General features: G+C 44.0%; 1 long non-coding RNA gene across 1 annotated transcript; it reads left to right on the top strand.

Annotated features, from left to right (window-relative positions):
- The first annotated feature begins 1,634 nt into the window (after nucleotides 1-1,634).
- LOC132837270 (uncharacterized) lies at nucleotides 1,635-16,598 on the top strand. The gene is made up of 3 exons (XR_009647493.1): nucleotides 1,635-1,716; nucleotides 4,992-5,119; nucleotides 12,289-16,598. It is a non-coding gene; the product is annotated as an uncharacterized LOC132837270 (long non-coding RNA).
- Nucleotides 16,599-27,734: the final 11,136 nt, after the last annotated feature.

Here is a 27,734-nt window from a genome sequence, read left to right as displayed (position 1 = left end):
TTGTGAATGGAAAGCCGTTACAAGTCATGCTCTGCAGTGTTGGGACCTCTGCTGGTCATTTTATACATTAATGATTTGGAGTTGCATATGTTGGGCAAATTTGTAAAATTAACAAACGACAGAAAAATTGGCTGTGTAGTGGATAGTGTGGAGGATAGCTGTAGGCTCCTAAACTATGTAGGTGGTTTGGTGGAGTGGGCAGGAAAGTGGCAGATGGAGTTCAACTCTGATAAGTGTGAGGGAATGCATTTTGGGAAGTCAGACAGTAAATGGGAATAGACAATAAATGGGAGTATACTGAGAGGGGCAGGTGAAGTGAGTGTGTAAATGAACAGGTCTCTAAAGATAGATGGGGTTGTAAATGCTCTCCCTCATTGACAGAGGGATGAATACAAAAATAGGGAAACAACAATGAAACTGAGGCACTGGTGGCTACACAGGAGTATTGTGTGCAGTCGGGTCACCACATTACAGGAAGGATATCATTGCTGTGGAGAGAGTTTAGAGGAGATTTACTAGAATGTTGCCAGAATTGTAGCTATCAGGAGAGATTGGAGTTGTATTCCATGGAACAAAGGTGCCACAATTAAGGAATACTGGGTGACCCCATATTTGCAAGTCCGGTTATAGCAGTTTACCGTGGTGAGAGTATATCAAAGGGAATGTTCCTTTACCACGGACCAGGAGGCTGCCGGGAAGGCATATATCCCATTTAAATTAATGGTTTTGCACCTATCTGCGGTTTTGCGTTTCCGCTGCAGGTCCTGGAACGTATCCCCACAGGTACGGGGGGTCTACAGTACTAAATAGTGACCTAACTGATGAAAGAGCAGCACTCAAAGCGTGCACTTCCAAATAAACCTGTTGAATCATAACATGATGTTGTGTGATTTTTAACTAACTCGTGGGAGGGAACATTAGACAGGAGGAACCTGTTTACTTTGACAGAGAGTTCAAAAACCAGGGATCACTGTTTCAAGCTCAGTGGTTGTAGGATTAGATGATATGAGGAAAAATGTTTTTTTTTAATGCAGAGTGTGGTGGGTATCTAGAATTCGCTGCCTGATTTGGTGGTGCAGGCAGAGACCTTGCATTTTTTAAAAACAAAAATTCTCTGGAACTGCACCTCAAGGTTACGGGCAAGGAACTGCAAGGTTACGGCCTGTGGCAGGAAGGTGGGATGAGAAAGGGCACCTGGGTGTGTTGGCATTTGCATGAACAAGATTGGCAGGATGCTGCCTCCTACCCTACTGATGCTGTATTATTTTTATGATTCTCTAGTTATCGATGAGACCAGACCAGTCCCTGTTGTGTGAATATGTAAATAAATTTACCATATACTGAAAGTTACAGTTTGATGACTACACCCACACATTCATCAAGCAGGAACTGACAGGTATAGATCAATGACTAACCTCTCATATCCACATACAGCTCCATGAATGGGCCATCTGATGCAAGTGAATATGGGTATTGTTTAGTTTTGGAATCTCACTCAACTGGTAAAAATGGACGAGGTGCAGCTGGCTTTAAACAACAAATCCTAATGATCCTAATGAACTCAATGTTACATTGATGTTGCCAATCACAACTGATATTGATTTACAGGAGGTATCTCTTCTGTCTTCTTCCAGGCAAGTATTCAAAGGACCAAGACAACGTAATATTCCCTCGGTACAGAGCCAAGTGTGATCAGCTGTTTCGAACAAACAGCAGGTATGTTACTGCTGTCAGAGCGGAGAACATCCTTTCCACAGTCACAGAATGAATTGAGTCAGATTCACATGGAGCTCCATTTCCAGAAAGATATGTTCAAACCAAAAGTCAATCACCACCAAAGAAATAAAGTTTATATTTTTTAATCTATATTCTCAATGAATGCTGCCTAGTTCCAATCAATTTGAATGAATCCTCATTTGAAATGTACACTACATTAAATCTGAACATAGAATGGTCCAAGAGGAATGGGTCCTTCAGACCAGGATGTTGTGCCGAACATGACGCTGAATGAAATTAATCCCTTCTGCCTGTCCATGGTCCATATCCCCCCACTTCTTGCATGTTAATTTACTTATTTCAAAGTCCCTTAAATACCTTTATCGTATATGCCTCCGTCACCACCCCTGGCAGTGCGTTCCAATCCTACATTAAAAGAAACTGCACCTTCTGTCTCCTTTGAACTTTCCCCGTCTCACCTTGAATGCACGCCCCTTAGTTTTACACATGTCAACTCTTGGAAAAAAGATTCTGACCATCATCTTAAGCATGCATCTCATAATTTTATAGAGTTTTGAATGTAGGTTTGCTCACTGAGATGGAAGGCTTGCTTTCAGATATTTTGTAGGTAACATCATCAGTGAGCCTCCAGATGAAGCACTGGTGGTATGGCCCACTTTCTGTTTATATGTTTCGGTTTCCTTGGGTTGGTGATGTCATTTCCTGTAGTGATGTCATTTAGTGTTCATTTTCTCTGGGGGTGGTAAATGGGATCCAAGTCAATCTGTTGATGGAATTCTGGTTGGAATTCTCATGCATGTCTCTATTCGACTTGTCCCAGGATGGATGTGTTGTCCCAGTTGAAGTGATGTCCTTCCTCATCTGTATGTAAGGATACTAGTGAGAATGGGTCATACCTTTTTGTGGCTAGTTGATGTTCATGTATCCTGTTTTCTGCCTGTTTGTCCAGTGTAGTGGACACAAATAGAAAGCAGGCCATACCACCAGTGCTTCATCCAGAGGCTCACTGATAATGGTACCTAGTATGGTGACAAGACATCTGAAAAAGAACCTTGCAGCTTCGTGAGAAAACCTAGATCCAGAACCTCAACCTGAGCTACAACTCTTTAAATTTTACAGACTTCTGTTAAGTCTGCCTTCAGTCTCTGCTGCTCAGAAGAAAACTATTTGGGTTTTTCTAGCATCTGTTTATAGCTCATACCCACTAGACAGCATTCTGGCAAACCCCTTCTGCACCCTCTCTAAATACTCCACGTCCTTCCTGTAATGTGCTGACCACAACTGAAAAATCACGCAACACCAGATTATAGTCCAGCAGGTTCATTTGGAAGTACTATTTTTCAGAGCACTGCACACTGCACCAAGAATTCAGATAGAGGATGAGCACATTGAACTATGTACAAATAGAGAAATATCACATTGAGCTGACAGTACATAGAAAGAAACAACACAATGAATTGAGGGTACAGAGAGAGAAAAAACACACTGAACTGAGAGTACAGATATAGAAACAACACACTGAACTTTGAGTTCAGATAGAGAAACAGTACACTAAACAGAGAATACAGGGAGAGAAATAGTACAATGAAATGAGTGCTCGGATTGACAAGATTATAGTGTCATGCAACTGAAATGATATTTTGAAGAAACCTCGATTGCTGTTCAGTGTTTCATCTTTTAGAATGGGTTGCAGGTTTCAGTTCATTAATACATACATCCCAGAACTTCTTTTAAATCACATTCATAAGCTGACTTCAGCTTTCATTTTAAAATTTCAGCTCAGACAATGTATTAAAAGTGTGAGGTTAGAGTCTGTCTGTATCCCAATCTTGAGTCAGACTGGTTCTATTGCCAAAGTTGGAATTTATAAAATATTACATGGATTGACTGCCTGTAGATTGTGCTCTTTTTGAATAGATCTGCAAACATATTTCTGCAAATGCAAATTCATTGCGTGTGTGTTCACTTGAGAGAGAGAGATGTGGGGAGAGAGAATTTGAGTGAGTAGACATGCGAATGTGTGTATGTATGCTTGGTAAAGTGTGTGTATGATTGTGGTAGAATATAAGCCTGTGAGAGGGTGTGTGCATGTTGGGTGCATGTACGTATGACGGAAAACATGTGAATGAGAGAGGGTCTGCATGAGTGTGTGTGTGTGTGTGTGTGAGTGAGAGAGAGAGTGTAGTGTGCCAGGAACCCAACGTCTCCTCTGGAGGTTGTCCTCACAGGTTCTGAACTTTAGTAAGGATACTTTTAACGTTACAATCGAGGTGAACAAATAGACGATGCTGTTGGTTTGAACAACCATATGTGAGGTAGGTAGTGAGCACATTGAAAGAAACATTTCAGCTATCAGTAACTGAGAAGGACAGAATTAATCTTTTGTCACAATACTCTAAGTATGGCCCAAGTAACATCAAGCAATAAGGCAGGCACGCCATATGCCGCCCTCTTGATACCACCCTATCTACTTGCATGGCCAGTTTCAGGGAGCTATAGACTTGATCCTTCTGTACATCAATGCTGTTGAGTCCAGCCATTAACTGTATACCTTTCCTTAACATTTGATTTCCCAAAGTCCAGCATCTTACACCTTGCCAGATTAAACTCATTTCTCCACCCATATCTGTAAGTGATCTACATCCTACTGTATTCTTTGACAAACTTCTACGCTACCCGCAAGTCCACCAATCTATATTGTCTGCATTTAGTAACGATAATGTTAATGTTATAATCAAGGTGAACAAATAGCTAATGTGATTACTTTGAACAACTATCTGTAAAGTAGATATTGAGTACAAATTGAATTGAAGGATATATTTCAGTTATCAGTAACTGTGAAGGACAATTAATCTTTTGTCACATACACTGACACAGCAATCAAATAATATGAATTCCAAATACAAAATCTGCATCAAAGCCTTCCACAGAATGATTAATGTGTAGGTATGTAACTAGGAAAGGTACATGGATAAGGAAGGTTTAGAGATATGGGCCAAATGTAGACAAATGGGACTAGTTAAGTTTGGGAATCCTGGTCTGCATGGGCGAGTTGAACTGCAGGGCCTATTTCCGTGCTGCATGACTATGAAAACGGATGAGAAGAACAAACTTTGCCTGAAATACAAACAGTGTACAAGAGGAGCTGTGAATATCTGGGTCATTATACAGACCAGTATCTCTTGGCAAAGCACATGACTGGAACAAGCCTAAAACTGACCCTGACAAATGTTATTTCTCTGTACTCTGAACAGGACGTGGTCATCTCTGCCAAGGTGGGAAGTGGATGCAATTCCGAAATGTCCTTGAACCAACCGACTTGCTCAGCCAGAAGGCAGTGAAGAGTTTGCAAAGAGTTAGGAATCACATGCAGAGCAGAGGGGTAAGGACGGCAGATTTCATTCCCTTAAGGACAAGCACAGACAGGAACAGGAGAAGGCCATTTGGCCCCTCAAGCCTGCTCAGCTATTCAAGCACATTATGGCTAATGCCCGATTCATCACGCTCACTTTCCTGAACTTAACATGTAACTCTCAATTCCCTGACTGATCAAGAACCTATCTATCCCAGCCTTAAACCTATTCCCTGTCCCCACACACAGCTCTCTGTTGCAAGGAATTCCAAAGACTCTCAACCTCAGAAGAAATTCCTCCTCACCTCAGTCTTCAATTTTGAAACAGATGGTTGTTTGTTCCTGACAACAGTCATCATTAGAGTCTTAACTCCGGATCTGTTTTGTTTAAAATCAAATTCCAAATCCAACACCTGCCACAGCAAGATTCAAATTCACATCTGCAGGGCATACCCTGAGGAGCTGAAACATAGGATTTTGCTTCTCCATTATTTCAGAAAGTGCAAGTGAATCTCTTCAAAATTGAGATCAGAATAAATTGCCCCACACCATTTAGTTAAATATTGATGTCCCCAGAATCCATGTAGTGTGCAAAGAAAGCATTCAGCCCATCCAGTCTGTCCCAAGCCAGTGAAGAGGATCCCACCTAGACCCCAACCCTACATTAACCATGACCAATCCCCCTAACCTGTACATCACAGAATCCTACAACATGGAAGCTCGGCATTTCAGACAATTGGGTCCATATACTGACCCTCTGAATAACATCCCACTCTGACCCACCACCCTCTCTAATCCCTGTAACCCTGTATTTACCATGGCTAATCCTCCTAGCCTGCATAACACTCACACTGTGGGCAAAGTAGCATGGCCAATCATTTTAAACTGCACATCTTTGGACTGTGGGAGGAAACCGGAGCACCCGGAGAAAACCCACGCAGAGAAAGGGAGAATGTGCAAACTCCCACTAGACAGTCACCCGAGGCTGGAATTGTTCCTGGGTCCCTAGCGCTGTGAGGCAGCAATGCTAACCACTGAGCCACTGTGCCACCCAATGATTTTACCACTGGCCATGCAGGGGTTGGTTAGCTCAGTTGATTCTATAGTTGGCTTACAATGTATAGTCACGCTGACAGCATGCAGTTCAATTGCTACTCTGGTGGAGATTGCTGTGAATGATGATTCCCTGTGCTTTAGATGTGGTGACCCTCAGGTTAAACCATAAACAGTTGTTGCTTTTTCTCTCCCTCTCTCTCTCTCTCTCTCTCTCTCTCTCTCTCTCTCTCTCTCATGAGGTAATGGTGAACTTACATTAACCACCTGCTAAAAACATAACTTTGCTGATTAAAAATTAACTGCTGTCTTTTTCACTGCAACATAACTTATGTGTTTCTTTCCTGCTGCACCATGTGTGATCTGTAAATGAAAGTGAAGGCATTTTACCAACGGTACGTATAGAACAGAGAAAAGTACAGCACAGAACAGGCCCTTTGGCCCACGATGTTGTGTCGAGATTTAATCCTAATGTAAAATATAGTAACTTAACTTATGCACCCTTCAACTCACTGCTATCCGTGTGCATGTCCAGCAGTCGCTTAAATGTCCCCAGTGACTCTGCTTCCACCACCACAGCTGGCAATGCGTTCCATGCATTCACAACTCTCTGCATAAAGAACCTACCTCTGATGGCGCGTTTATACCTTCCTCCTAATATCTTCAAGCTATGACTTCTCATACCAGTCAATCTGCCCTGGGAAAAAGTCTCCAGCTATTGACTCTATCTATTCCTCTCATTATTTTGTGCACCTCCATCAGTTCTCCTGTCTTTCTTCTTCACTCCAGAGAGAAAAGTTCAACCTTTCTTCATAAGTCAAGCCCTCCAGTCCAGACAGCATCCTGGTGAAACTTCTTTGCACTCTCTCCGAAGCCTCTGTCTTACTATAGTAAAGCAACCAGAACTGGACACAATATTCCAAATGTGGTCTCACCAGGGACTTGAAGAGCTGCAGCAAAACCTCGCAGTGCTTAAACTCGATCCCCCTGTTAATGAAAGCCAAAACACCATATGCTTTCTTAATAACCCTCCACACTGCCAATAATCCTGTCTTTAATCCTATATTCAGCATTCGAGTTCGACCTTCCAAAATGCATCACTTTGCATTTATCCAGGTTGAACTCCATCTGCCATTTCTCAGCCCAGCTCTGCATCCTGTCACGCTGCAGCCTACAGTAGCCCTCTATAACCATTGATGACACCTCCAACCTTTGTGTCATCTGCAAATTTACTTATCCACCCCTCAACCTCCTCATCCAAGTCATTTATAAAAACTACAAAGAGCAGAGGCCCAAGAACAGAGCCCTGAGGGACCCCACTCAACACTAATCTCCAGGCAAAATACTTTCCATCTACAACCACTCTCTGCCTTCTGTCAGCCAGCCAATTCTGAATCCAGATAGCCAAATCTCCCTGTATCCCATACTTCCTGACTTTATGAATGAACCTACCATGGGGAAACCTATCAAATGCCTTGCTGAAGTCCATATACTCCACATCCACTGCTCGACCATCGTTGACCGGTCTTGACACCTCCTCAAAGAACTCAATAAGATTTGCAAGGCATGACTTGCCCCTCACAAAACCATGCTGACTGCATTTAATCACACTATACTTTGTCAACTAGTCATAAATCCAAACCCTCAGAATTCTTTCCAAAACTTTGCTGACCATAGACGCAAGAATGACTGGTCTGTAATTGCCAGGAATTTCCATATTACACTTCTTGAAAAGAAAAACCTTCCAATCCTCCGGTACGACTCCCATGGAGACTGAGGAGGCAAATATCCTCGCCAGTAGCTTAGCAACCTCCTTTCTCGCTTCCTGGAGCAGCCTAGGGTAAATTGGTCTGGCCCTGGGGACTTATCAATCTTGAAGTTGATATGCTAGAAACTTTGGAAAACATTATCAATCTTGATCTGGTCAAGCATGTGTCCCAGCTCCTTTCATGTATGAGTAAAATATCTTTAGATTCTCCCTAATCCTTCTTGCCAAGCCTTTTTTGTGCCCCTCCTGGCTCTCCTCAGTCCATTTGAGCTCCTTTCTAGCAAGCCTGTAATCCTCTAAAGCTGTGCTAGATCCTTGCTTCCTCCACCTTACATAAGCTGTCTTCTTCCTTTTGACAAGAAGTTCCTCTGTTCTCATCATCCAAGGTTCCTTCATCTTACCCTTTTCTTACCTGTCTCAGAGGAACAAATTTGTGCATCGCTTGCAACAACTGCTCTTTAAATAGTATCCACATGTCTGCTGTGCCCTTTCTGTGCAACAATTGCTCTCAGTCTGTTCTTCCCAATTCCTGTCTGATAGTGCCATAATTTCCTTTCCCCAGTTAAATATCTTCCCTCGGTAAATACTCCTTTCATTTTCCAAGGCTATGCTAAATATGGTCAACTAGGAGAAAGTGAGTTCTGCAGATGCTGGAGACCAGAGTTGAAAAGTGTGGTGCTGGAAAAGTGCAGCAGGTCAGGCAGCATCTGAGGAGCAGGAGAATCGACATTTTGGGCATTTCATGAAGAAGGGCTTATACCCGAAATGTCCATTCTCCAGGATGCTGCCTGGCCTGCTGCGCTTTTCCAGCGCCACACTTTTCAACTATGCTAAATATGAGGCAGTTGTGATCACTTTCACCAAAGTGCTCTCCCACCGCAAGATCTGACACGTGTACTGGCTCATTGCTGAGCACCAAATCCAAAATGGCCTCTCCCCTCCTCAGTCTGTCTACATACTGAGTAAGGAAACCCTCCTGAACACACCTGACAAAAATGGCTCCATTCAAACGATCTGCACTTAGGAGGTTCCAGTCGATATTGGGAAAGTTGAAATCACCCATAACACCAACCCTGCTACTTTTGCATTTTTCCAGAATCTACCCGCCTCGTAGATCTTCAATCTCTCTATGGCTATTAGGTGGTCTGTAGAATACCCCCAATGCCGTGGCTGTTCCCTTGCTGTTCCTAACTTCCACCCATACTGACTCAGTAGACAAACCTTTCTCAACAACCTTTGATTCTGTAGCTGTGATGCACTCTGATTAGCAATGCTACACCCCCTCCTATTTTTCCACCCTCCTTGTTCTTTTTAAACGTTCTAAGCCCTGGAACATCAAGCAACCATTCCTGCCCCTGTGAAACCCGTGTCTCCATTATGACCATAACATCATAGTCTCCAAGTACTGATCCATGCTCTAAGTTCTCTTATTTCAGATACTCCTTGCATTAAAGACACACTTTAACCGATTCCTTTGTTTCATCGCATGAGAAACCTTCCCGATAGATTCAATATATTCTGTCACTGTCCTGTCTGCAACTGACCCCCTCTCAGACAATTGGCTCTGATTCCCACGCTCTGATTCCCACCCCATGCCAAACTAGTTTAAACCCTCCCAAATCACATGAGCAAATCTCCCACCCAGGACATTTGTGGCCTTCCAGTTCAGGTGCAACCCGTCTCTCATACCTTCTCCCCAGAAGGTATCCCAATGGTCTAGGTATCTGAAGCCCTCCCTCCCGCACCAGCCTTGCAGCCACATGTTAAGGTGCATTCGCTGACTGTTACTCATCTCACTATCTCATGGAATCTAAATGAATTGTGAGAGGATGCACAGGGAGACTTACCAACATATTGCCTTGGGGGCAGGAGAGTTTCAATGATTGAGAGAGGTTGGACAAACTGGGGATGTTGTCCTTACAACAGAGTGGATTGAAAGAAAGGGATGTATAAAATAATGAGGGGTGAAGATAAGGGAGGCAAGAAGAAACATTCCCCCCTTGACAGAGGTGGGGGAAGGGGTATAGATTGAAGGTAATGGCCAGGAGACTGAGGGGATGTGAGGAAAATCGTGTTCACCTAGAGGATGGTGGGGAATCTGGAAGTCACTGGCTGTAAGGGTGGGAGACGCAGAAACTCTCATCACATTGAAGGAGGATTTAGATGTGCACTCGGGACGCCAAGGCAATGGGGCCAAGTACTGGGGAAATGGGATTAGAGAATATGAGGTGGTTGTTTCTGGCTAGTACAGGCTTGATGGGCCTTTTTCTGTGCTGAAAACCTCTCAGAAAATATGACTTACTCACTTCGAGATGTGTATTTTACATCCAAGATACCATCTAAAGTGATTTTGTACATTTCATGTTCAGAGATGAGGGATTTATCTTCAAAAGCGAGATTGCGCAGTTAAGGCCAATATGCTCTGGAGTTTAGAGGAATGAGGGGAGTTCCAACTGAGCGATGTAAGGTGTTAAAGGCTGTGAGATTGACAAAGGAGACAGAGAGAAAATGTTTCCTCACATGTGACAATTTAGAACGGGAGGGTCATTGTTTCAGGAGAAGGGAGTGGGGCAGATTGAAAAAGATGTTGAGAAATGGCTTCTCTCCAAGGCAGAGAGGGTGAGAATATCTGGGAATTCATTCCCCAGTGAGTGAGGGGGCATGTCAGGACACTGGCAATCTCTCTATCCTTCCTTCAATTTATTCAATCAGTGAGGGATTAAAGGGAGCAGGGGGAGGAAATTGGAGTTGAGGCTGGGATGAGAGTAGTCACAGCCAAATGAAATGGGGGAAGTAGGCTCCTGAGGGCTCCTAGCCCATATGTTCTATTGGTCATCCAGCTGCCTGCGCAGTTTTTAGTGTGGGTGCCTCATAGCACATGTTCATAAAGCTCTGTATCTGAGGTCCTAAACTGTGTGATGCATCACAGGCTATTAGTCACATAATATCCAAGACCATAAGATACAGCAGCCATTCGGCCCATCAAGTCTGCTCCGCCATTCTGTCTTGGCTGATACGTTTGTTAATCCCATTCTCCTGCCTTCTCTCTGTAACAGTTGATCCTCCTACTGATCGAGAACCTATCTATCTTTGTCTTAAAGACATAATGACAGCCGTCTGCAGTAATGAGTTCCGCAGATTCCCCACTGTCTGGCTGAAGAAATTCCTCCTCATCTCAGTTCTAGAGTTCCCTTCACTCTGAGGCTGTGCCTTCAGGTCCTAGTTTTTCCTACTCGTGGAAACATCTCCCATGTCCGCACCTCTCAGTATTCTCCAAGTTTCAATCAGATTCTCCCTCACCCTTCTAAATTCTATTGAGTCCAGACTCAGGGACCTCAACCTCTCCTCATATGATAAGTTCTTCATCCCTGGGAGTTTTCTTGTAAACCCCCACTGGACTCCTTCCAAGTTCAGCATATTCTTCCTTAGATAGGGGGTCCAAAACTGCTCACAATGTTCCAAACATGGTCTGACCAGAGCCTTATACAGCCTCAGCAGTACATTCTTCCTCTTGTATTCTACACCTCCTAAAATGAATGCTGACATTATATTTGCCTTCCTAACTGCCCATTGAACCTGCCTGTTAACCTGAAGAGAATCCTGAGCTCGGACTCCCAAGTCCCTTTGTGCTTAAGATTTCCGAAACCTTTCCCCATTTAGGAAACAATCTCTGTCTCAATTCTTCCTACTACAGTACACAACTTCCCACATTGTATTCCATCAGTTATTTCATTGCCCACTCTCCGGGCCTGTCCAAATCCTTTTGCAGCCTTACCCCTTCCTCAACACTACCTGTCCTTTCACCTATCTTTGTATCATCAAAGAAACACTCAGGACAATGAAATGGCAATGCTCCTCATGTGAATGATGCTAGATTCAAAGTGAATGGCTCCTTGCCCCAAAGACCAAGGCCAGGAGGGACCATTCTCAAACAATAAGCTGTTGTACTGGGGCAATCAACAGATTGATGTCCCAGGCCCTAAATTTTAGGCATCCCCTCAAAACAAGATGAAATGAAAAGTATTTAGCCATCAGTGTAACATTCCCTCTTCCAATTCACATTGCCCTGTTCTTAATTTAGTTGACATAGATGGAACATGTCTCGGATTTAGATGACTGCAAAAACTATTGATTATTAATAAATTCAAATGATGTAAAAAGATTCAAAAAGTGTGGGCAGACCTTCACTCCATCCTATAAGCAAAAGAAACACTAATGATGTTTAGAAATGGCTGGGCTTTTGGGGATTATGATAGAGAAAATCTCCAATTTCTCTGAACCAAAAATGTGTTAAAAGTATATACATTGTATCCTGTACCAGCATTTCTTGATTTGGAGATGATGAAAACTGAGTACACCAAACTGCTGTCTATTTCAGAGTCATCTACAATCAAGAAACAATAAGCAAAGTGAACCGAAAGGTTAGAGATCAGAATGTTAAACCAACAGCAAATGATGCCTCAAAATTAAACACGGAGCAGCAATTAAGGTCACAGACCCAACCTCGCAGTAATACAAACCTAAGATGTTGGCGATATATCAACCTTTTCAAAGCAGTTCATGAACCAGGTGACTCAATAACCTCGGAGAAAGTGAGGACTGGAGATCAGAGCTGAAAAATGTGTTGCTGGAAAAGTACGGCAGGTCAGACAGCATCCAAGGAGCAGGAGAATCGACGTTTCAGGCATAAGCCCTTCTTCCTGATGCAAATGGGTATTTTGCATCAACATTCACTACAAAAGTGCCACCTCCCCTCCTCGAACAAGCGATCATAGGGAAGATGGAGGCCCTGGGGTAAATTACATATTTTTTATTACTCACTCATGGCACATGGGTATCACCCACTGGACCCAGCACTTATTGCCCAACTCATCCCTAGTTGCTGCAGTCAATGTGCTAGAGATAGACACACACTGGATGGAAAGTTATCTTCAACAGTAAACAGTCATTCCCTTGGTGGCAAACAATCTGTCCCTGCTGAGTTTGTCCAACAATTTCTGTGTTTCTTTTTATTTCTGACACACAGTGCCTGAAGAAAGCTAATGGAATGCTGGCCTTTATATCAAGAAAACTGGAGTACAGGATTGCAGAAGGGATGCTGCAGTTATACAAAACCCTGGTTAGACCCCACTTGGAGCAGGTCTAGGTACCATACCTGAGGAAGAATTGATTAGCCTGGGAGGGAGCACAGCGTGAGTTTACAAGATTGATACCTGGTCTTCATGGGGTTAAGTTATGAGGAGAGATTACACAAATTAAGCCTGTTCTCTCCAGAATTTACATGGTTCAGGGATGATTTGATCAAAGATATTAACAGGAAAAGGCAGGGTAGATAAATTGAAAGTGTTTCCACTGTTTGGTAATCCTAGAAATCGGGAGGGCACAGCCAGACAATTAGGACCAGACTGTTCAGGAGAGACGTTAGGAAGTACTAATATGCACACAGGCAGGGGGAGGTTTGGAACTCTCTTCCACAAACAGCAGGCATTGCTGGATCAGTTGTTAATTTTAAATCTGAAAGATAAAAACTTTGCTGAACAGAAAACTAAAGGGGAGAAGGGTCAAAGGCAGGTCTATGGAGTCAAGTCACAGATCAGCCATTGCATGGTGGAACAGGCTCAAGGGCCTCCTCCGTGGCCTCCTCCTGCTCCTTTATACGAATATTCCACATTAATAAATCATGGAACTGCCTGCAGTTACAAAGTGACATTTCCACACACCGGAGCAATTAGTGATTTCAAATAGAAACTGAAAGTCCAAATATTTTATTTTCACACATTTCGGATCCCCACCATCCTCTGGGTGAAACAATCCTCAAATCATTCTCGAAAGCTCTTACCCTTCACTTTAAAACGATTGTAGGGTCATAGAGTCACACAGCAAGGAATCAGACTCTTCAGTCCAACTAGTCCATACCATCCATAATCTCAAACTAAACTAGTCCAACTTGTTTGCACTTGGCCCTTTCTTATTCTCCAACCTTTCTTATTCTTGTACTAATCTAAATGTCTTTTAAATATTGTAACTGCCCCCGTATCTGCCACTTCCTCTGAATGTTCAATCCACATGTGAACCACTCTCCATCAAAAAATGTTTCTCTTCTAAACTGAAAAATATGTCCCTGGTCTTGAAGTCCCCCATCCTAAGGAAAAGATATCTGCCATTCACCTCATCTATGCCCATCATGATTTCATAAACCTCCTTCCCTCTCAAACTTCTACTCTCCAGTGAAAATAGTCCCAGTCCATCCAGCCTCTCCTTATAACTCAAATTCTCCATTCCCAACAACATCCTGGTGTATCTTTTCTGAACCCTCTCCTCCTTAATAATGTCCTTCCTCTAAAAGGACAGCCAGAACTGGACACAATACACCAGAACAGGCTTCACCAGTGTCCTGTACAACCACAACATGGTGTCCAAACTCCAACACTCAATGGGCTGAGCCTTCTGAACACTTCTCAAATACCCTGTCTACCAGTAACACAAACTCTAAAGAATTATAGTCCTGAAACCCTCGGGTGCTCTGCTCGACAACACTACCAATCTTACACACCTCTGTCATGTCCTCCTCCCCCATCAACCTTCTCTGTTGTAAAGGAAACAACCCAAACTTCGCTCCAACACTTCCAGGAAAAGATTTATTTTTGTGGATCTTCCCAATCAGATAAGTACCAGCATGAACGCTGACAAATACGTGATGGTGTAGGATCAGCAGCACACAGAATGATATTCACCTTTTGATCGACTTGACCTGATCTGTGTATTCGAAATTTCTTGCAGGTCTGTCCTCACTCGCGCCCTCAGCTTATTCTTCCATCGCCTCACTTGAAATGAAATATTTCTAGATCATTACCCAACCAAGTTCCAATCCTGCTCGTGACAACAATTTGCTGTGGTTTGCGTACAAAAATCCCTGGCAATGAGATTACTGAGCCAAGGTCCCAGGGAATGACCTCCTGGAATTGTCCGGAATGCAGCTCAGAACTTGTACGTTCATAGAATCATAAAATTTTACTGTACGGAAGGAGACCATTCGTGTCTGTACCAGCTCCTGAACAAGCTACCCAGCCAGTCCCATTCTCCAACCCTATCGCCGTAGCCCTCTAACATCATCCCTTTCAAATTTATATTCAGCTCTCTTTTCGAACTTCCTATGCAATCCACCTCCACCGCTGTCCCAAGCAGCACATTCCAAATCCAACAACCTAAATAAGTTTCTCATCATCTCACTTTCTCACTGACAATCTTGAAATTCTGACCAGCCAGTTACTAATAGACCAATGAGTGGGAAACAATAACTTACTTTCCCGTCAGAATCGTTCAAACTTTCAACATCTCAATTAGGTCAACAATTCATCTTCCTGCTCGAAAGAGAATAAGCTCAATCTCTTGAACCTTTCCCTGAATCTAAAATCCCTCATCGTTGTGATCATTCGCGTAAATGTCCTTCACACTGTCTCCAGGATGGCTGGTTTGGAATGTGGAGCAACATCGACAGCATGGGTTTGAATCTCTCACTGACTGACGTTACCTTGAAGGACTGTCCTCCTCCACTCCTCCCCTTGTGTGAGGCATGGTAACCCTCAGGCTGAACCACTTCCTACCAGTTATCACTCTCTCCCTCTGACACTCCAGCTGAGGTCCACCAGTGTCTTTTACAACTTCAAAATCACCTCCTTGTTTTCTGGCTCAATGCCCCTATTAATAAAGCTGAGGATGCTGTGTGTTTTATAAACTGCTCTCTCCAGTGTTATGCCACCTTCACTGATCTGTGGATATATGCCCCTAACTCCTTCTGCTCTTGCACCCCATTTAGAATTTGACCCCCTACTTTGTATTGTCTCTTCGTTTCTTTCAAAACATGCTTCAACAAATTTGTGTTGAATCACTTTTGCCTTTATTTTCCAATGTTCACGAATTAAAAGCTATTTTGTTCAATCAAACTTAATTTTCTGCCTCCTAGTGGTTTTGCTACAAACTAACAATATAACTAGAATCAGGTTGAGTACATTTGGCCCATCAGGAACCTGCTCCACTATTCCATACGATCGCAGCTGATCCCATCTCAGCCTCAACTCCACTTTCCTGGAAACACTCCCTTTGACCCATCACTGATCAACAATCTATCTGTCTCCTCCTCCAATTAATGCAGTGTCCTGAGTGAGGGGGTTGGGAGGAGTGATCCCACAGATTTACAACCCTCTCCTCATTGAAGAGAATTCATTCCTCCTTACCTCTGTTTTCAGTCTGCGCAGCCCCTTATCCTGAAATGACAACCTCTTGTTCTAGATACTCCCACATGAGCAAACATCCTCTCTCCATCTCCTTTATCAATACCCCCTTTACCATTTTATAACCTTCAGTTAGATCACCTCTCTTACAAACTCCAGAGAAACAGCTCAATCTCTCATCTAAGACAAACCCTTCATCTCTGGAAATGATTGAGTGAATCTCCTCTGAACTACCTCCAGTATAAACTGCATCTGTCCTCAAGTAAAGAGATCAAAATTGTAGCAGTCTCTGCTCATAAGACTAAACTTTCATCTTGGCAATCAATTCAGTGATCTCCTTTGAACTCCCTCCAATTCAACTACATCCCTCCTTATGTAAAGGGACCAAAACTGTCTGCAGTATTCCAGATGTGGAAACCCCAATCACTTGTACAATTGCAGGAACAATTACCTACTTCCATACTCAATTACTTTTGCAATAAATATCTTCCTTGTGACCTGCTGTAGCCTTTGCACTGATATTTTGAACTTTATCTCCTAGTCAGATGATAAGTTCCCTTTTTCAATTCTTCCAACTGCAATGGATAACCTCACCGCTAATGGGATTGACCAACACTCAGTTCACTGTCTAACGGAAATTGAGAGTGTGTCGTCAATTTGAACTGTTGTGCTTTAGATTTGCAAACAAGTCAGACACAGTTCATTTGCTCCGATTTGTCTAACAAATGTAAAATTGCTGAGTTTGCATCCCAGTGAGATTTTCAGCCCACTCTTTTAGTGTTTGAAAACCACCTTACTAATTTACCTGTGCCACCGGGAACTGTTCAAAGAATCAGCTGGAGAAAATGAGAGAAAGAATATTTTACTGCAAATATTCAGCTTCTTCTGCTAGCAAATGAATCTGGATTGTTTGACTGATGCACAAGCAACAATTATTCCAATTTTAATCTTTAGATTATATCTGTGCTGACCATTCCTCTGAACACAGCACATTACTTTGTATATCTCCCCAAGTAATTTTGTCTGCCACTTGTTCAGCCTGCCCACATCCTCACAAAGCATGTTCCCAAATAGTGCTTTATTTCTTTTTTAATTCACTTGTGGGATGTGAAAGTCACTAGTGAGGCCAAGAATTTATTATCCATCCCTAGTTGGTCCCTTGAGAAGGAGGTAGTGAGATGCCTTCTGCAGTCATCTTGAGATGCAGTCCCTGTGCTCTAGGTAGACCCATGATACCATTAGGCAGGATTTTGACCCAGCGACATTAAATGATTGGCTGATATATTTCCAAGTTGGGATGGTGAGTGGCTCAGAGGGAAACTTGCAGGAGGTGGTATTCTCATGTATCTGCTGTGCTTGTCCTTCGAGATGGACATGGTTGTGGGTTTGGAAGGTGCTTCCTGAGGATCTTTAGCGAATTTCTGCAGGGCATCTCATAGCTGCTACTGAACGCGGGTGGTGGATGGAGTTGATGTGGCGCCAATCAATCAGGGCCTGTGTTGTCCCTGGACGGTGTTCAGCTTCTCAAGTGTGGTCTACAAGGTGCACTGTAGACATGACTGAGTCAGTGTGTGTGTGTGTGTGCATGTGAAACTATGTGTAAGTGTCAATGAAAATGTGTGTGTGCGTGTCTCTCTCTCTCACACAGAGATGTACACTTTCATACTCTCACTCAAATGCACTCACACACATACTTTTTCATACACATACCCCCATACACTATGTGAGCAACATCAGTTTGAAACCTACATCGAGTACCAGCTGGAGAACGATCGCCGGGGTTACCTGCTGGAGTGTCTCACCCACCTTGTTTCCAATTCCGGAGTTTAATGGGAAGCAATGTGAGAAGAGAAAGAATCAGAAACAGTGGGGCAACGAGTACTGCCATCTCAGTGCTATTTGCCTGTGCTGGATTCAGAGAAGGATTTCCTGTCAATATCATCCCTTCAGCAAACACTAACGCCAGTGTTCCCTGTTGCCCTGACCTCCTGCCAACACTCGTTCATTTGGAGGGAAACACTTGAATCTGTAAAATTCCCTCCAAACCCTCACCATTGCAGTTGCATCATTGTTTCGGTGCAAGCTGTCTCATTAATATTATCCTACCAATCCAACCCAAACTATTCCATGCTAAACTCAAAAGATCGCACCCACATTCTCTAAATTGTCAACTAGAAATTACTGTCCCTCATTTTCACGGCCTGCATATATCGAGGCAAAACTTCCCTTTGTCCTCCACCAATCAGCAGCAACTGGGCCATTCACAGAGAAACATTGAAAATGTCATCAGGAGGAGAACATTTGGCCTCTCTGGTTTGCTCCACCCATTCAATGGGATCATGGCTGATAACCCAACATAGTCTCCTGTCTCCCCACATTCTCCCTTTAGCTCAATCCAAGAACTCAATCCAACTCCTTCCTGAACAACATTCAGTATTCTGGCCCGGACTGCTTTCTGTGACAGAGAATTCTCCAAACTCCCCACTCTCTGGGTAAAGACATTTCTCCCCATCTCAGTCCAACTCTATTTCCTTTTGGCTGTGACCCCCTGTTCTGGGCTCTCCACCTGGTCACCAGGTACACTCTCTGCATGTTTACTGTGTCTCATCCTTGTTCAAAATTATAGGTTTCTATGAGATTCCCCCTTAATTCTTCTAAACTCCAGTGAACGTCATCCTAACCGTTCCAGTCTCTCTCCATCAGTCAATCTTACCATCCCAGAAATCACTCTGAGAAACCTTCGCTGTACTCCATCCATACGCACAATATCCTTCCTCAAATAAGAAAATCCCAAACTGCGTACACAGTTCTCCAGGGTGTGGTCTCACCCTGTCCAGTTGTAGCGAGACATCCCTGCACTTGGACTTGAATCCTCTCACTATGAAGACCTCCCTTATCTGACAAAGGATATTACTCTCTCTCTCCCCCCCACCTCACTCCCCACCCCACCCCATAGATACTGCCAACCTGCTGAGTTTCTGATGCAAATTTTTAGTGTTCACGTCAAGACTGGACCCCAGTGAAGAACAAACACAGATCAAATATGAAGAATGAATTACCTGGCTCTGTGAGGTTAGTGGAATTTCTGGTCACATTAAATATCATTCCAATTGATCGCGATGCACAAGTGACTGCCTTGGTGCTGGGACTGGAAGGATTCAATGGCCAGCTCTCTCCTGTCTTAAGTTGTAATTCCTGCTGGCATTGTTTAATGCTTAGCATTGAAAGTACGGTCCTGTACCTTGACACAATACACACTCTCGAACAAGGCGATTCCCAAGCGGAACCTCCATTTTATTGACTCTGGGAGTGAGGAAAACCCCAGCAACAGGAACTGGAACAAAACAAGACAAAGAGGAAACAAAATATTAGATGTTGAAATTGTCTTTTTTTTCGCAGATGTTACCTTCTATGACAATAACTGACAGAAAGGAGAAATAAAACAACTGAGATTTCACATCATTGCAAAGTTTCCATCTGTTGTAAAATCTATACTTCAAAAGATTTGTGTTAACTATGGATGGTCAAATGGTACATCAACCAACCATTGACCTCTTGATGTTCAATAGTATTACCAATGCAATCCCCAACCCCTACGGTGTCAAATCTTGGTGGTTACCACCATTGTTCCCACCCCCTGCAGTATCAACATCCCAGGGGTTACTTTCACTGTCCCCACCCCCACCCCACTGTCAACATCCTGGCGGTTATTATCACAGTCCACCCCACCACACTGTCCACATCCTGGGGGGTGACCATCACTGTTCACATCCCGCACCCCACTTTGAACATCATCCATGCCAGTCAAAAGCAACTACCTCTTTGGTCTCAAATACTATACTCCCAGTCGTAAGGTCACAGAACGGAAATAGGCCCTTCAGCCCAACACATCTATGCTGACCAGGTCTCCAAATGGAACTAGTCCCATTTGCTTGTGTTTGGCCCATATCCGTCAAAACTTTCCTATCAATGTATCTTCCCAAATCTCTCTTAAAGTTGTTATTGTACCCACTTCTACTACTTCCTCTGGCAGCTCATTCCAAATACGCACCACACTGTGTGAAAAAGTTACCCCTCGGGTCGCTTTTAAATCTTTCCCCTCTCACCCAAAACCTCTAGTTTTGGGCTCCCTGTCCTGGGGGAAAAGACCTTGGCTATTCGCCTTATCCAAGTCCCTATTTCTGCAACAATATACATATGAAAAATCAAGGACCACTTAATCTGACTCTAGCTTTGGATTGCTAGTGCACATCTAAATCGTTCTTCGACGTGATGAGGATTTCTGCCTCTCCTACCCTTACAGGGAGTTCCAGATTTCCTCCCACCCTTTGAATGAAAATGTTTTCCCACACATCTCCCTCTGAACCTCCTGCCTCTTACCTTAAATCTATGCCCGTCCCCTAGTCATTGATTCCCTCCTTCAAGGAGGTGGGGGAGATTTCTTCCTCTCTACGCACATCATTTCATACTTCTCAATCATGTCCCCACACTCTCAATCTGCTCTGCTCTCAGGAAAACAACCCCAGTCTGTCCAATCTGTCTCCATCACAAACTCTCCAGCCCCCAAGGCAACATCCTGGTAAATCTCCCTCTGCGCGCTCCCCCAGTGCTATCACATTGCTCTGATAATGTCGATTTGTATAGAGTTGCTTAAAAACTCATTGAAATGGTGATAAATTTGCTGTTCAGGAGAGACTCTGCCTACTGGTTAGAAACAGCACAGTGCTAATTGCCCTCTTGACTTTTGCTGATGTTGATGATTGTGTGTACGGTTCTGCAGTGGTTGGAGTATTCCCACTAAATCTCTTCACCATCCTTGTAGAAAATATATTCAACTAGAGCAGTTTAACAGGTGCTGTCTGCCTCCATTACCTTATTTCCAGAGGGTGCAATCATCTCGATGACTTACACAGCGACGCCTGAGATTAAAGCAAACTGTTAGGCATTTTTCTAAGGCAGGAGTAGTTGTTGTGTTCTGCAACAGACAGTACTCTCACCATACAGTCAGAGAGAGGCAGGGAGAAACAGAGAGAGAGAGAGAGAGAGATAGACACACATAGGGACATTGAGTTTTAAAGAAATTTAGTCAGAGTCAGAAAGAGGCACAAAATCACAGTGTCACGAGATTCATCGACATAGAGTTAAAGCAAGGTATAGACAGTCAAACAGAGAGAGATAAAGAGCGAGAACTCGCGGTTTGTACAAGATCAATCGACATAATCAGAAAGTTAAAGCAAGTCATGGACAATCAAACAGTTACAGAGAGATAGATGCAGGGAGACGAAGAGAGATTTGTACAAGCTGCCTCACTGGGAGGGGGGAATCTCTCCTGACCCCCTCCACCCCCCAATAACCACCATCCTGACCCTCGGGGACGGGACATGTTGACACAGTCCGCTCTCCCTCGGCGCTTTTCCTTCCCGCGTGGCACCGGCGCCATTTTAACTTCAGGCCCCGCCCCCTCAGGCCCCGCGCGAGATGGCGGTTAACGGCCGCCTCGTGCCCCAAGTGACCGTTAGCAGCTGCTTCAGGGGAAAGACTCTTTAAAGGGACAACCCTTTCAGGAGAGAGAAACAACAGGGCCGGCTCCGGGACTCGCCAAACTCAATAATAATCACAAATACACACACAGACAGAGAGGTGGGAGTGAACAAGAAATTGTGCGGCTGCACATCAAGACCAAAGGCCACTCTCCCGAAGGACGGCTGCCCCGGACTCGAAACGTTGACTCCGCTTTCTCTCTGTCTGTCTCTGGACAGATGCTGCCAGGCCTGAAGCACAAACAAGGTCCTCGGGGGTGAGTCCGAGTTCAGGATCCTATTAAGGTTCGGTTGGCAGATGGATGATGGTGTGGGAGGGTATGCAATGGGATTAGAAGAATAGAGACAGAGACTGTTTCCTAAAAGGTTTCGGAAATCTGAAGCACGAAGGGACTTGGGAGTCCGAGTTCAGGATTCTCTTCAGGTTAACAGGCAGGTTCAGTTGGTGGTTTACGAAGGCAAATGTAATAAAGAACAAAGAAAATTTATAGCCCAGGAACAAGCCCTTTGGCCCTCCAGGCCTGAGCTGATCGAAAACCTGTCGCCCAATTCCTAAGCATCTGTATCCCTCTGCTCCCCACCTACTCATGCATCTGTCCAGAGCCATCTTAAATGAATCTACCTGCCTGCCTCTAATACCTCTGCTGGCAACACATTCCACGCACTTACCACCCTCTGTGTAAATTAATTGCCGTGTGTGTTACCCCTTAAACTTTTCACCTCTCACCTTGAACACGTCACCCTGGGAATACGCTTATCTCTATCAATCCTGTCTATATCCTTCATGATTTTGTAGACCTCAGTCAGGTACCCCCTCAATCTCCTACTTTCTAATGGAAACAATCCTAACCTACTCAGCTTCTTTTCATAGCTAGCACCTTCCATACCAGGCAACATCCTTGTAAACTTTCTCTGCACCCTATCCAAAGCGTCCACATCCTTTTGGTAACGTGGCAACCAGAACTGGACACAGTATTCTAAATGCAGCTGAATGAATGTCTTGTAGAATTTTAACATGACCCGCCAGCTCTTTTACTCAATACCCCGTTTGATGAAGGCAAGCATACCATATGTCTTCTTGACCACTCTACCCCACTTATGCAGCAACCTTGAGGGTACAATAGACCTGAACTCTGAACTCTCTCTGCTCATCAACTTTTCCCAAGGCTCTTCCATTTACTGTATAATTCACTCTAGAATTAGACTTCCCAAAATACATCACCTCACATTTGCCTGGATTGAACTCCATCTGCCAGTTCTCTACCCAACTCTTCAGACTATCTATATTCTCCTGTACTCTTTGACAGTCCTCTATGCTTTCTGCTACTCCACCAATGTTCGTGCCATCTGCAAACTTGCTGATCATACCAACAGTGGCCCCAGCACTGACGCCTGTGGGATATAGGTAAATTAATATTACTTCTGCAATTCTAATTGATTATTTTTAAAAAATGAATTCACATCAGTGTGTAATTGTTTCAATCAGGAGCTGAGTCAACAAGAATGGGAACTGTGCGGAGGAAATGCATAATTTTTTTTGTATTAGCTAAAAATGTATGCAAGAAAGAAACGGGACTGCAAAACAATGGTAAAAAATACAGGCACTAGATAAGATGCTGTGAAGACAGGCCTGTATAAACAATAGGTATAAACATCTGTTTCCCACTTTTACAGAAACACAGGAACAAACCCCAATTAAAAGGGCTTAGTGATAAGATGCTGTGAAGGGCAGCACAAATGGAGGAAGTAAATAATGGTAAGGCAAAGATGTACCCACAGCAGGATGAGGTCAAATGGCCTTGTGAGAACAGGAATAAGCATTTTTGTCACAGCCAAGGCCGGATAAGACAAGAGATAAACAGGAATAATGGGTACCGGTCTTAGGGAAGTGGAGGATGGAAACGGGGGGGAGCAATGAAATAAGAAAAAAAATATGCAGGAACCAAATTATATAAATATCGAGTATTTGTTGAATTCAGTGTGTTTTGTCCCTGCCTTGTGGACATCACACCCACTTGCAAGTGTGAAATAAAGGGCACTACTGATTCAGATCTTGTCTCGGACTGAAATTATTGCAGTGAGTGAGCTTTGTTTCTCACAATTGGGGGCTGCCCGGGATGTTCTTCCATTGCCGGGGGGAATGGCTGGCCCTGGACACTGGGAAGACGCATCCTGTTCCCAATTGAGGAGCGGTCTCGTGTCCCGGTTTGGTCCACTCCTTTGGGTGACTGGTGCGAATCCCACAAGAGAGACATCTGAATCCGACAATGACAGGAGGTCGATAGAACATACGGCAAAAAGGGGCCAGGCAACTCTGTGCACAGACCAAGGTAAGAAAATTGACTTTTAAGTATTGCCATGGTGGCCGGGATTGAGTGTTTGTAGTTAATAAGGGACTAACGAAGGGACTCAATATGGGTTGTGCCATGGGTAAGGGACAAGCCTCCGGAGATACGAAAGAGGAGCAAGGCAATGGAAGAGGAGGCGGGGTCCCTTACAACATACCTCCTGAAAGTCCGTTGGGGAGGATGTCGCGGGAATAGACATGCAATACTTGTACAAGGGTAAAGGATAAAAAGAAAATTATTAAATATTGTTGTTCAGTATGGACTAAGGAACCAATCCTTCGTCGGCCAGCTTCTGGCCAAAGTACGGTTCGGACGAGGATTGGGTATGTCAGTATTTAGAGTTGTATGTGCATGAAAAACAAACTTTTAGTCAAGAGGAGACGGACTATGCGTCCTATTGGAAGGGCAGTTTGGGAATGCTGGTAGTAAAGACAAAGGATTCCCCTTCTGCTCCACCCAGTCCCTGGGATCCTCTTAGCTGTTTGCCCCCCCCCCCCCCCCCGTACCATAGAATCAGATTAGGTGAAGATGGGGAAGAAGGGGAGATAGACAGACAGGGACAGGGAACACATGACTCACAAGAGGAGGACGAAGGGGCGGTGGACGGGGATGTTGTTGTTCCTGACCATCACTCCTCGGCAAAAGAAAGGGAAGCTAAAGTAGATGTAGAGGAGGCCTCCGGAGGATCTAAACCAAAGCCTAAGGGGGCAAAACAAAAAAAGAGAAGAACGTAATGACTTATCCCCTTCGGGAGGTACCAATAGGGGACAAAGAGATTGGGTTTGTGTATGCCCACCTCACCAGTGGAGAGGTCAGAACATTTAAAAGGAAAATGAAGGTCCTGGTTGAGGATCTGGTAGGGTTGTCTGAACAAATTGATCAATTTTTGGGGCCCAGTCTGTATACGTGAGCTGAGTTAATGTCTATTTTGAATATAATATTTACTGGGGAGGATAGGGGAATTATACGGGGAGCAGCCATTAAAATGTGGGACAGGGAACACCCGATTGGAGATGGGGATGCTGGACAGGGAGAGACAAAGTTTCCCCTCAGAGACCCCCCCAGTGGGAAAATCAAAACCCGGAGCATAGCAATAGAAGGGTGGAGTGAAAAACCATTAGATGAATTGTTAAGAGAGGCACAGAAAGTGTTTGTAAAGAGAGAGGATGAGAGACAGAAACAGAAGGTGAAAATGATGGTAGCTACGGTTGATGAGGTAGTTAAGAAAAGAATGGAACCAATAGTGAGCAACTGGAGTAGCGGGTAGCAGCATGTAGGGCAGAGAGGAAAGAGGAGAGGGAGAGGACAGGGGGGAGCATTTGATATAGGGTTCAAGCAACAGGGGCAGAGATGGAGGTCTCCACAGGAAGGATGCTAATCCTAATCTGCAAAGGGAAGAAAGGGCAATTCCGCTTATGAATTTTGATAATGAATAGGCGTGTCAGGGGTTCCTGCCCTCGGGGACCCACCAGGAACCCTTGATAAACTTGAAGGTGTGACTCTGTAGGGAAGAGGTAGTCTTCCTAGTAGATACGGGGCAGCACGGTCATCGCTGAATTTTAAACCAAATAAAGTAGAAATGTTGACACGGTCAATTATTGTTTCTGGGGTGAAAGGGGAGAGATTTACTGTCCCACTATTTGAACCTATGATGATAGAAGGTCCTAAGGACGGCGTCACAGGGGAATTGTTGTATATCCCCGATATAGGAAGTAACTTACTAGGGAGAGACTTAATTATCCTCTTAGGACTGGAGATTGGAATTCAGGAAAAAGAATTAGTTGCACAAATGGCAATGTTGACAGAGGATATGGAGAGAGAGATAGACCCTATTGTATGGACTAGAGAAGGGAATCGTGGAGGACTACAGATCTCTCCCCTTGAAGTAAGTTTAAAAAGGAAAGGGGACATTGTCTGTGAGCGACAATATCCCATTTCCATAGAGGGTAAACAAGGACTGCAGCCAGTAATTGAGGGACTGATTAGAGATGCTTGTTGGAGCCATGTATGTCTCCTTATAATACCCCAATCCTACCTGTGTAGAAATCTGATGGAACTTATCGATTGGTGCAGGATTTGAGAACATTAAATCGAATAGTACAGGTCAGACATCCAGTGGTGCCAAACCCCTATACGTTATTGAGTAAGATCCCTCATGACCACAAATGGTTTAGTGTGATAGATTTAAAGGATGCCTTTTGGGCTTGTCCTTTGGTGGAGGAAAGTAGGAATTTGTTCGCCTTTGAATGGGAAGACCCAAAGACAGGACGGAAACAGCAATACCGGTGGACTGTGCTCACCCAGGGGTTTACAGAATCCCCGAATTTATTTGGACAGATGTTAGAACAAATATTGGAGAAATTTAGCAGCCCCATTTTGCAGTATGTAGACGACCTCTTTGTAACAGGAAAAAGAAGAGAAAGAGTAGTAGAAGCTACTAACAGATTATTGAATTTTCTGGGCCAGCAGGGCCTGCGATTATCTAAAAACAAATTGCAATATGTGGAGCGAGAAGTGAAATACTTGGGACATTTAGTTAGTGAGGGAAAGCGAAAGATAAGCCCGGAACGGATAAAGGGAATAGTGGGGATGCCGCTGCCCGGGACTAAACGGGAGTTACATAAATTTTTGGGTCTAACGGGATATTGCAGATTGTGGATTGATTCCTATGCTCAAAAGACTAAGAAATTATATCTCAAACTATTGGAGGAGGAACCTAAATGTCTAAGTTGGGACAATGAGGACAAAGAACTAGTTGAGGAACTCAAAAGAGATCTGATCCATGCCCCCGTGTTAGCCTTACCTTCCCTAGATAAATCTTTCCACCTCATTGCTACTGTGGATAAGGGAGCGGCTTTGGGAGTATTAACCCAGAGGTGGGGAGGAATGAAACAGCCAGTAGCATATCTTTTGAAGCTATTGTATCCAGTATCCCGGGGGTGGCCTGAGTGTGTGCAGGCTGTGGCTGCCACTGCACTGTTGGTGGAGGAAAGCAGAAAGCTTACATTTGGGGGAGCCCTAATAGTAAGCACCCCACACCAAGTGAGAATGATCCTAAACCAAAAAGCTGGGTGATGGTTGACAGACTCGCGGATTTTGAAATATCAGGCAATATTAATAGAAAAAGATGATCTAGTGTTGGTCACGGACAATTGTTTAAATCCAGCTGACTTTCTATGGAAAGGGGAAGGAGAATCTCTTCAGAATCCAGAGCACGACTGCCTTGACATTATAGAATACCAAACTAAGGTCCGTATGGACCTGAGAGATGTTCCACTTCATGCAGGGTCTAGACTTTTTATAGATGGATCATCCCGGGTGACTGAAGGGAGACGACATAATGTGGTGGAGGCAGGCAAGTTGCCAAATGGGTAGTCAGCTCAGACCTGCCAACTCTATGCATTGGAAAGAGCCCTTAGGGCATTAGACAATAAAGAGGGAACTGTATATACTGACTCCAAATACGCCTTTGGTGTTGTGCACACTTTCGGAAAGATATGGCAGGTAAGAGGACTGATCAACAGCCGGGGGAAGGAATTCGTACATGAAGAATTGATTAAACGGGTCTTGGAGTCCCTATTACTCCCCCGAGAAATAGCAGTAGTGCATGTAAATGGTCATCAGAAAGGAAATGAACCAGAAGTTAGGGGAAATAGACTAGCTGATGAAATGGCTAGGGAAGCAGCCCTGAACCCACAAGAAGTG

Source organism: Hemiscyllium ocellatum, chromosome 49, assembly GCF_020745735.1.
Source record: "Hemiscyllium ocellatum isolate sHemOce1 chromosome 49, sHemOce1.pat.X.cur, whole genome shotgun sequence".
Classification (NCBI taxonomy): Eukaryota; Metazoa; Chordata; class Chondrichthyes; order Orectolobiformes; family Hemiscylliidae; genus Hemiscyllium; species Hemiscyllium ocellatum.
The sequence above is the reverse complement of the archived record's forward strand: the minus strand, read 5'-3'. Positions and strand labels throughout refer to the sequence as shown.